This window comes from Arachis duranensis, unplaced genomic scaffold (genome assembly GCF_000817695.3).
Source record: "Arachis duranensis cultivar V14167 unplaced genomic scaffold, aradu.V14167.gnm2.J7QH unplaced_Scaffold_354585, whole genome shotgun sequence".
In the NCBI taxonomy this organism is placed as follows: Eukaryota; Viridiplantae; Streptophyta; class Magnoliopsida; order Fabales; family Fabaceae; genus Arachis; species Arachis duranensis.
The window spans coordinates 250,818-260,487 of NW_026264911.1; the positions used below are offsets into that span (position 1 = coordinate 250,818).

The following is a 9,670-nucleotide window of genomic DNA, read 5'->3' on the forward strand; positions in this document are numbered from 1 at the left end:
GTATAGTCATAGTGGAATCCACCATATCTTAGGTTTGGGTATGCATATTGGCAAGGGTATGGTTCATTGTAATATGGAGGAGGTTGCTCCTCCCAACATTGATGTTCCAAACTCATGATGCAATCCACAATTAAAGTTATCAAACCCTACAAAATGATCACAACCAAACTCCAAACCAAGAGGGTGATGACTCATAGAGGAAATAAAAAAAAAAGACAAAAGACATCAAATAACTAAAGAAGCAAAATCCTAATTAATAGCAAAAACAAGTAAACAACCCAAAAAGAGTATCTATTCACACTATTCACATATTTACAACAACCAAAATATAGAACTCATGACGCTAGCTCCTCGGCAACGACGCCAATTTGATAGATGAAAATTTATGCCAATTCGGAAAACTAGATAAAGTAATTCCGTTGTGAGTATAGTCCAAACCGTCAATGGATCCTCTCCATCAAAATTCAATCCAAGATATTATCACAATTCAAATCAATTATAAACAGAGAGTATTTAGACTCTTGGGTCGTTCTCCCTAGGAACTAGTGACTGCAAGTGCATAGAATTTTGGTTATGAGAGAGCAAAGGGGGTTTCAATGATTCAAAGTACTAAAATAAAGGAATTAAAGAACAAGACAAAATTGAAATAAATAAACTAACAAAGGAATAAAAGAACTATGTATGTAATATGAACAAGTAAGCTTTAAAGTGATGGAAAAGTGGTTCAAAACATAAATGAATCCTTGACTTGGGGTGAGTTATGGAATCCCTTCCTTGCCATAACCACAACTATGATAATTATGATGGATTAATCTCACAGTCAACCCTTAACATCGAAGGATAAGTTAAGTGAGCATAATTGTTATTAGTGCACAAGTCCTAGCTAACTTACCAAATTAATTGGTAAAAAGCTAGCATTAGTGGAAATAATAACAACTAACAACCCAAGAATTATCACTAAATGTTGGACATTATGGCTCAAGTAATCCATAAACTCATTTTTCCGAAGCCAATGGGTGGAAATTACCCCATAATCAAAATTGGCATTTTATCGAACACATAGTGGGCATAAACATAAAACATGGAAAAATTGGTAAATTGATGAAAGCTATGTGATGCCAGGGCATCTAGGCCAGTTTCACTGACCTTTTCTTTACTATTTTAGGGTAGTTACATGCATTTTCTTAGAGAATAGGGCAAGTTTTGGATAAAAATACACTCACACCTTGATTCAAGAAACTATTGTGAATTTCACATGATTTCATGAGGATTTTGCAAGAATTCAATGACAAATTGATGATGCATAATCTCATGACTTTGACTAGAACTTTGATGCACTTTATTTGCTTGATTTCAGGACAAAGGAAGCAAGGAAGAACCATGTTAGTAGCCACGTTAACCTAGTTAACGTGACCACTAACGTGGAATGGGAAAAAGCTTGCAACGTTAATGAGAAAAGTGAGCACCAATAACGCCTGCGAAACCATCATAAGCCCACGTTAATTGCCACGTTAACTAGGTTAACGTGGTAGTTAACGTGGAGACAAAGAAAGCTCCAACGTTAGTGGTAAATGTAAACATCACTAACGCTCCAAAATTTTCAATGAGCCACGTTAAGAGTCATGTTAACTTAGTTAACGTGAACTCTAACATGGAAGAGAGGAACAATGCCAACGTTAGTGACATTCATCTTTGTCACTAACGTTAGATCAAACTAGCATTGCCCACGTTAAGACCACTAACGTGAAAGTTAACATGGAGCTAAGATTGATGAGCCAACGTTAGTGACACTCACCTTTGTCACTAATGTTGGAGATGGCATTCACTACCACGTTAGTGGCCACGTTAACTTAGTTAACGTGAGCTTTAACATGGAGAGTAGGGGCACTTGGAGGGTTAGTGACAAAGGTAAGTATCACTAACGCTCTCGAAGATGAGGCATACCCACGTTAAGAGGCACGTTAGTTACACTAAGGTTAACTCTAACGTAGGGACAAGGGGCATAAGGCAACGTTATTGGGAAAGGTGAGTGCCAATAATGCTTGCGAAGGTTCATAAGGCAATGTTAGTGGTCACATTAGTGCCACTAACGTTGGAGTTAACGTGGGCTATACGGGGTTGGAACATTAGTGAAAAAGGTGATTTCCACTAACGTTCTCGAACCCACAATCTCACTTAACGTTAACATCACTAACGCCCATGCCTAACTCACACTTTTCTGCAAGCTGAGCCTACTAAAGATTGTAACTACTTCAACTCAAGATCTAAGGCCCACATCCAGGACTTGGAGAACTCACTAGAAGATCAAGAAGAGTAGTATATATAGGAGTAGTTTTGAACTATAGAGAGCTTGGCACTTTGGATAACTACCCTCTGTATATTTACTTTTCTGCACTTTTAGCTAAGCATGTATTATTTTCTGCCATTTTCCATTTCTAGAGCTATGAACAACTAAACCCCTTTCATTGGGTTAGGGAGCTCTATTGTAATTTGATGGATCAATTATAGTTTTCATTCTTCTTCTTCTTTCTTCTCTTTTGATTTACTAGAAAGATTTCGATCTTAATTCAATTGGTTAGTTGTCTTGGAAAAGAAACTCTCCATAATTGGATCTCCTCTGAGCCTTGGAAAAGGGATGAGGAGATCATGCTAGAAATGCTTTCTCATGTTGGACCAAATTGGGGTCTGGGCGGATATAGTGACATGTAATCCTCCCAACACTTTGATTTGGAAATACATGTGGTATAATCAGTGACCACACTTCATCTCTTCCCATGAGCAATTAAATCAAGGAATTGGGCAATTGTTCAAGCTTAGAGAGATTGAGTTGCCAAGGAATTGGAACACAATCACCTAAGATTGCCAATGAGATCAATAGATTCTTTGATTGAGGAATAGATGAAAATGAATTTGATCCAGAGAATACAACATCTCCTGAGCCCAATGAATTCCCCATTTCTTATCTTACCCATTTTCTTTACTTTCTGTCATTTATTTCCATGCTCATTCCCCCAAATCCCCATCTAAGATTCTGCACTTTATTTTCTGCTATTTACTTTCCCGCCATTTAATTTTCTGCAATTCTCAAACTACATTTTGTTTAGCTCAACTAGCATACTCTTCCAACTAAAGTTACTTGACCAATCAATCCCTGTGGGATTCGACCTCACTCTATTGTGAGTTTTTACTTGACGATAATTCGGTATACTTGTTGAAGGAAAATTTGTTGCGAGACAAGTTTTCGTGCATCAAGTTTCTGGCGCTATTGCCGGGGATTGATTTTGTATCAACAATGATTAAGTTGGAAGTTCACTAGATTGAGCATTTTTTCCCTTTGTTTGTTTACTTTATTCAGTCGTTTATCTTCAATTTGTTCAGTTTCTTCCTCATCCCCTATACCCTATCTGTTTTCTTTCTTTCTTTGTTATTGTTTATAATTCTACTCACTAACCCACTAACTATTTGATAATTTGTACCAATCACACTAACAATCACTCTAACAAGAATAATCACTTCATTTCATCTCTTGCTGTGTGCTTTGGTAGTTGTATGACAGGTAGAAGAGGGAGAGATTTAACTTCTTTCGATTCAGAACCTGAAAGGACCCTCCGAAGACTAAGGAGGGAAGTAAGAGGGAAAGAAGTTGTTGGTGCTGAGGAAAAGGAAGAGTATTTTAAAATAAACATGGAGGAGATTTTGGAAAACAATCATGAGGGAGAAGCTCACAACCATGCCAGAGAAGGCCCTGCAAATCATGCTGGGCAAGAGAGCTGCAAATCATGCTGGGCAAGAGAGGAGAGTTCTAGGCTCTTGCATCAATCCAAATCCAAGAAACTGTGGAAGTAGCATCCAAAAGCTCACCATACATGCCAACAACTTTGAATTAAAACCCCAGCTCATCACCCTTGTTCAGAACAATTGCTCGTTTGGAGGAAGTGCCCAAGAAGACCCCAACCAACATCTAACCACCTTCCTGAGAATTTATGACACTGTGAAGTCTAATGGAGTCCACCCCGATGTCTATAGGCTGCTTTTGTTCCCCTTTTCACTCAGGGACAAGGCATCCAATTGGCTTGAATCCTTCCCAAAGGAGAGCTTAACAAATTGGGAAGAAGTGGTGAACAAATTTTTGGCAAGATTCTACCCTCCTCAAAGAATTAACAGGCTGAGAGCTGAGGTGCAAAATTTCAGGCAACAAAATGGTGAGACTCTCTATGAGGCATGAGAGAGGTTCAAGTACTTAACAAGAAGATGCCCACCAGATATGTTCAATGAATGTGTTCAACTTCACATTTTCTATGAAGGTCTCTCTTATGAATCAAAGAAGGCTGTAGACCATTCCTCAGGAGGCTCTCTAAACAAGAAGAAAACTATTGAAGAAGCCATAGATGTCATTGAGATGGTAGCTGAGAATGACTACTTCTATGCCTCTGAAAGAAGCAACACTCAAAGAGTAATGGAGCTGAACTACATGGATGCATTGCTAGCTCAAAATAAGATGATCACCAAGTAGCTAGCAGATCTTACCAAGAAGGTGGAGGAAAACCAAGTTGCAGCAGTCATCACCTCATCACCAGCACAAGAAGGAGTGAACATAGGAGAAGAAGGTGACAGGGAACAAGCCAACTATGTTGGAAACTCACCTAGACAAATCCATGATCCATACTCTAAAACTTACAACTCTGGATAGAGAAATCACCCTAACTTTGGATGGGGGAATCAACAAGACCAAGGCCAAGACCAGAGACGCCACAACCTCAATTCCAACAACAATGCAACTCACCAACATACCTCACAGAGATCCTATCAACACCCACCTAACCACCCTTCTCAACCACCTAATCTCAATCCACCATCACTAACCGAGGATAGACTTTCAAAGATTGAGACTCTACTTGAAGATATATGTAGAGAAGTCCAAGACAATAAGGTGTTTAAGGAAGAAGTGTGAGCCAATATCAAAAACCAAGGAGAAAACATCAAGAGACTGGAGTCCCAAGTAGGGTATCTATCTCAACAAATTCCCAAACCCACTGATGGATTTCCCAGCGAGACGGCGAAGAATCCAAGAGGAGAAACAAAGAAAGTAAGGTGGGAAGAATGTAAGATGATCACCACAAGTGATGAGAGGAGTATGGAGGAAGTAGAACACCTCCAAGACAGTCCAAAAGGAAACCATGAAGAAAGAAACCATGCACCCCAACTCACACTCAAGGAAGAGCTGAAGAAAAGGGAGATACTGAACCCATATGCACCCTTTCCCCAAAGGCTTAAGGGTGGTGTAGCAGGGAGAATGTATTCAAGGTTCCTCGACATGTTTGCATCCCTTGATGTAAATATACCATTCATTAAGGCCCTCCAGCAAATGCCCTCCTACATCAAGTATATAAAGGAGCTACTAGCCAGAAAGAGTTCATTGAAGGATGAACAAACAATAAAGATGAACAGGGATTGCAATGCTCTTATTCAAACAAAGCCACCCACAAAGAAGAAGGATCCAGGGAGTTTCCACATTCCCTGTGCTATAGGAGAAATAATGATTGATAAGGGACTCTGTGACCTGGGAGCAAGTACCAACCTAATGCATCTATCCCTCATGAAAAGGCTTCAAATCAATGAGCTAACACCCACAGATGTAATCATCAAATTGGCTGACAAAACTCAAAAACAGGCAATAGGAGTGGTTGAGAATGTGTTAGTGAAGGTTGGAAACTACTTTCTCCCCGCAGACTTTGTCATCCTGGAAATGGATGAGAATCCTAGTCACCCCATCATTATGGGAAGGCCATTCTTAGCCACAGCCAGAGCACTTATAGATGTGGAGCAAGGAGAGCTAGTATTGAGAATACATGATGAATAGCTCACCTTCAATGTTTTTAAATCCTCACAAGAAGCAGATCATGATAACAAAGAGCTGAAGGAAGAGTCAAACAAGGGAGCTCAAGCACTACCCCTAAGAACTCATGTGGTTAACAACCAATGTGATCAAAAAGAACATCAACCAAGTGCAATCCAAAAGAAACCAGACCCACCAGAGTCATATGAGACAAGCAACAAAACTTCCCTCAAAGGGAAAACCACAAGTAGCAAAGTGACACCAAAGGACACAAGAAAAAAAGTCCCAAGAAGATGGAAAAACAAGAAAATCCCTACAGAAGGTTTCTCTCCAGGAGATGAAGTGGTCTCTGCCTACTTCCCACCTATACCACCTCATCTCCCCACCATTCCATCTCAGCTGCCCCCAGTATACACCTCAATAAAATCTTATCTCTGGAAGATGTGGAACTTCTCAACAAAGCCAATGGAAACATGTTCACTGCAAGGGAGGAAGATTTTAAGCACTACCAACCACCTTGACAAGGACCAAACATCAAGCTAATGATGCTAAAGAAGCGCTTCATGGGAGGCAACCCATGTTCTACACCCTCTCTCTTTAATCTCTAATAGTAGTAATAAAGCAAAGTTCATGGATTCTAAATCAACTTCGACAAACAATATGAGCATCCCTACATGCATCAGGTAGTACATGATAAGTTTGGTGTTCAAGGCACACCAAGAGGGCTTGAACACACTCAATAGTATGAGAACCCTTTCAAATCTTGTTGCACCATATGATCACAAACAAGTTTGGTGTTACCTATGTTGCATGCATGGGAACTTGAATGGTTGATTGATTTGTATCCATGAAAAGCATTTAGTTGTTTAGATATTTCAAAAACAAAAGAAAAAGATTTTTTTTAGTAGCTAGTTCACACATTAATCTTTCCCACCAACAATTTCAATTAACCGTTTGCATTCCTTTTGTCTTGTTTATGAAATCAAAAAAGGGTATTGATGGTACTTGATAGGACAATTAAGGAAGGGAGATTCGGCCACTATGCCAAGGAACTTATACATTTGTTTCCAAGGGGAGTATCTTGGAAAGTGTTGCCATGCAACATTGGAAAGTGGATAGCCTTGGAGACCGAACCAAGAACCTCATAAAAGAGGTGATCCCTGTGCTCATCCAAGGTCAAGCCCCAACCGTCCATCACAAAACAATACTAGCAATCCACACCTTTCAAACACCCATCACTCTTCTATATAAATGATCCTCATTTTGCACCCTCTCTGTACACTTCTTGTTTTAATTTATCTCCCTTTCCTTCTTTTGAACACACACATTTCATCCTCCACAAAAAGTTCCATACACACCCTCCTGGCCACGTCTTATGAGCCACAACCATACCAACCATCACTCATGGCTTCATCCAGCTCTAAAAGGAGAAGAGGGAAGGAGCCCATGGAGCAGCCTCCTTTCGATGCTGGGAGAATCAAGACTGCCTTCCATGAGCTTCAATATGAACGGATCAAAAACAAGAAAATCTTGCCAGAATTGACATTCCAGTTCAACGAGGATGAGTGCCCTAAGATCAGAGAGAAGATTGCATAGAGGGGTTGGCAAAAGCTCACCAACCCAGAGACAAAGATAATTGCAAACCTTATCAAAGAGTTCTATACAAATGCGGTCAGAGAAGACAGTACTAGGGCTCCCACCTTCAAAAGTTATGTAAGAGGAACAGAGGTGGACTTCAGCCCCAATGCTATAACAAGGACTCTTCAGCTGAAATCACCACATTTTGATGAGTTTAGCTATCAAATAAGAATAAGTAATGCTCCCGAGGAAGATGAACTTGAAGAAATTGTGAGTGATATGTGTGTTATTGGGTCTGATTGGGAAAGATACTCGGACAAAAGACCGAGGTTCATTAGGAGAGGAGACCTTATCCCAGAAGTCAAGGGATGGTTTGAGCTAGTAAGGAGGTCTATCCTTCCAGCCGCAAACAATTCTGAGGTCAATATTGCTCGAGCCTCCATGTTACATTGCCTAGTGAAAGGTGGAAGCATAAATGCGCATGAAATTATAGCTGAAGGAATCCAGGATTCAGCCGAGAAGAATGATCCGGGTGCTAGACTTTGGTACCCCAGCACCATCCTGAGACTATGCATGAAAGCCAAGGTGGTGTTCAAAGACAACAATCTATAATGGGTAAATCCTGGGAGGCTAGTCACGTTCCAACGTATAAACTATGTGACACCTGCTCAACAACAAAGAAGACCTTGGATAGGGAAAAGAACTACACAAGAAGAACCCCACCAAGAAGAACCTCACCAAGAAGAACCCCGACAAACAGGGCACCGGCAAGAAGGACAATATGATCCAACCAACATAAATTTGTTTCACATCAAGGAAGCCATTGAGTATATGGCAAGTGGCTATATGAAGGGACAAGAACAGCAACTACATGTCCAAGCTCAAAGGATGGATCATCAAGAAACACTACTCTCTAGTTGGATGGATCAACAAAGAGAGTGGCAGAAATAGCAAATGGAGTTGCAACAGGAGCATTACTCCCAGCTCACCTAAGCCATCAATCAAGTGTCCAAAAGGCAAGAAAGCTAGGACAAACATCTGCAAGAACTCAACCAACGCCAGATAGCTCAGATGAAAGCCTTCAACAAATTCAGTGTGCTCAATGAAGGAAGGCAACTGCATCGAGAAGAATTTAGCATAAACACTCAGGCCAAGTTAACTTATATGACTGGGCATATGCATAACTTTCATCCTGACATCCCAAGTTATGAGGCAGTCCACAAGGACTTAACAGAACAAGAAGAGGGGAAGGTGAAACAGTAAAAGGAAGCATTAAAGAAGAAGATGGAAGATGCTAGTTTCTGGAAAAAGCTGATAGGGAAGCGCAAAGGGAATGGGGACTCAAGCAATCAAGGAGGATCCCAAGACAAGGGAACATGAGCATTCCAATAAGTGAAAGGTGGTGGAGTTCCTTCTTAGTTCTATCTTTTTCAGAGCTTTAAATAAGGAAAATCATGTATGAAACAAAACATGCTTCCATAGTAGTTTAGGAATTTTCAATTATGCTTTAAAATGTGTTGCTTAGGTCCATGCTCACTAGTCTAGGTCCCTAGTTTTCATCTTCACCTTTCTTACTTGTATGCCTGTCCTTTAAGTTAATCAAAAAGAAAATGTTATGATAAGAACAAGAGTGGAGTTATTTTGTGAAGTAAGTTCTGAATGTTTGTGGTAGGGTGATTAGTTAGCTAAGTTGGTTCACCAACAAGGAAAGAAGGCAACTATCTGTCCTGAATCCTATGTTTGAAACACCTCCTATGAGACTAACTAAATAATAAGATCCCAATAAGAAAAGAGAAAGAGCAATAAAAGTGAAAAGGAAAGAAACACAATAAGAAACAATGCTAGGCACCAAGGGTTTTAAGATTGAGGCATGTGTCTGTGGTGTTCATGTGCAAGGGATATGCTTGGACAAATAAGCTCTTAGGGGTGCCTCATCACTTGGTAACCTAGATTAACTAATCCGGGATTATCAGCTGAAAGTCCACTATCAAGAGTGACCTTTGCGACAGAACACTTAGTAACGGTGTCTTAACACCTAGCACCTTGAACCAACTGGTTCGGGAGTGTTGACTGAAAGCTTATCATAAAGAGTCGCCCTCTTACATAGCACTTAGCCAAAAGAAGAATGCAACAAATCTTGAAAAAAAAATGGGGGAAGGATCAACAATTAAGAAGTCTCAAAGGATGCAATCAAGAGAGTGACCAAGGACTTGATAAAGGCCTGAAATCTAGTAAAGGAATGAACCTAAGTTGATA

General features: G+C 40.1%; 1 non-coding gene across 1 annotated transcript; it reads right to left on the reverse strand.

Annotated features, from left to right (window-relative positions):
* Nucleotides 1–4,162: 4,162 nt before the first annotated feature.
* Nucleotides 4,163–4,269, reverse strand: LOC127744468 (small nucleolar RNA R71). Its single transcript, XR_008005455.1, has one exon. It is a non-coding gene; the product is annotated as a small nucleolar RNA R71 (small nucleolar RNA).
* Between the last annotated feature and the right edge of the window lie 5,401 nt (nucleotides 4,270–9,670).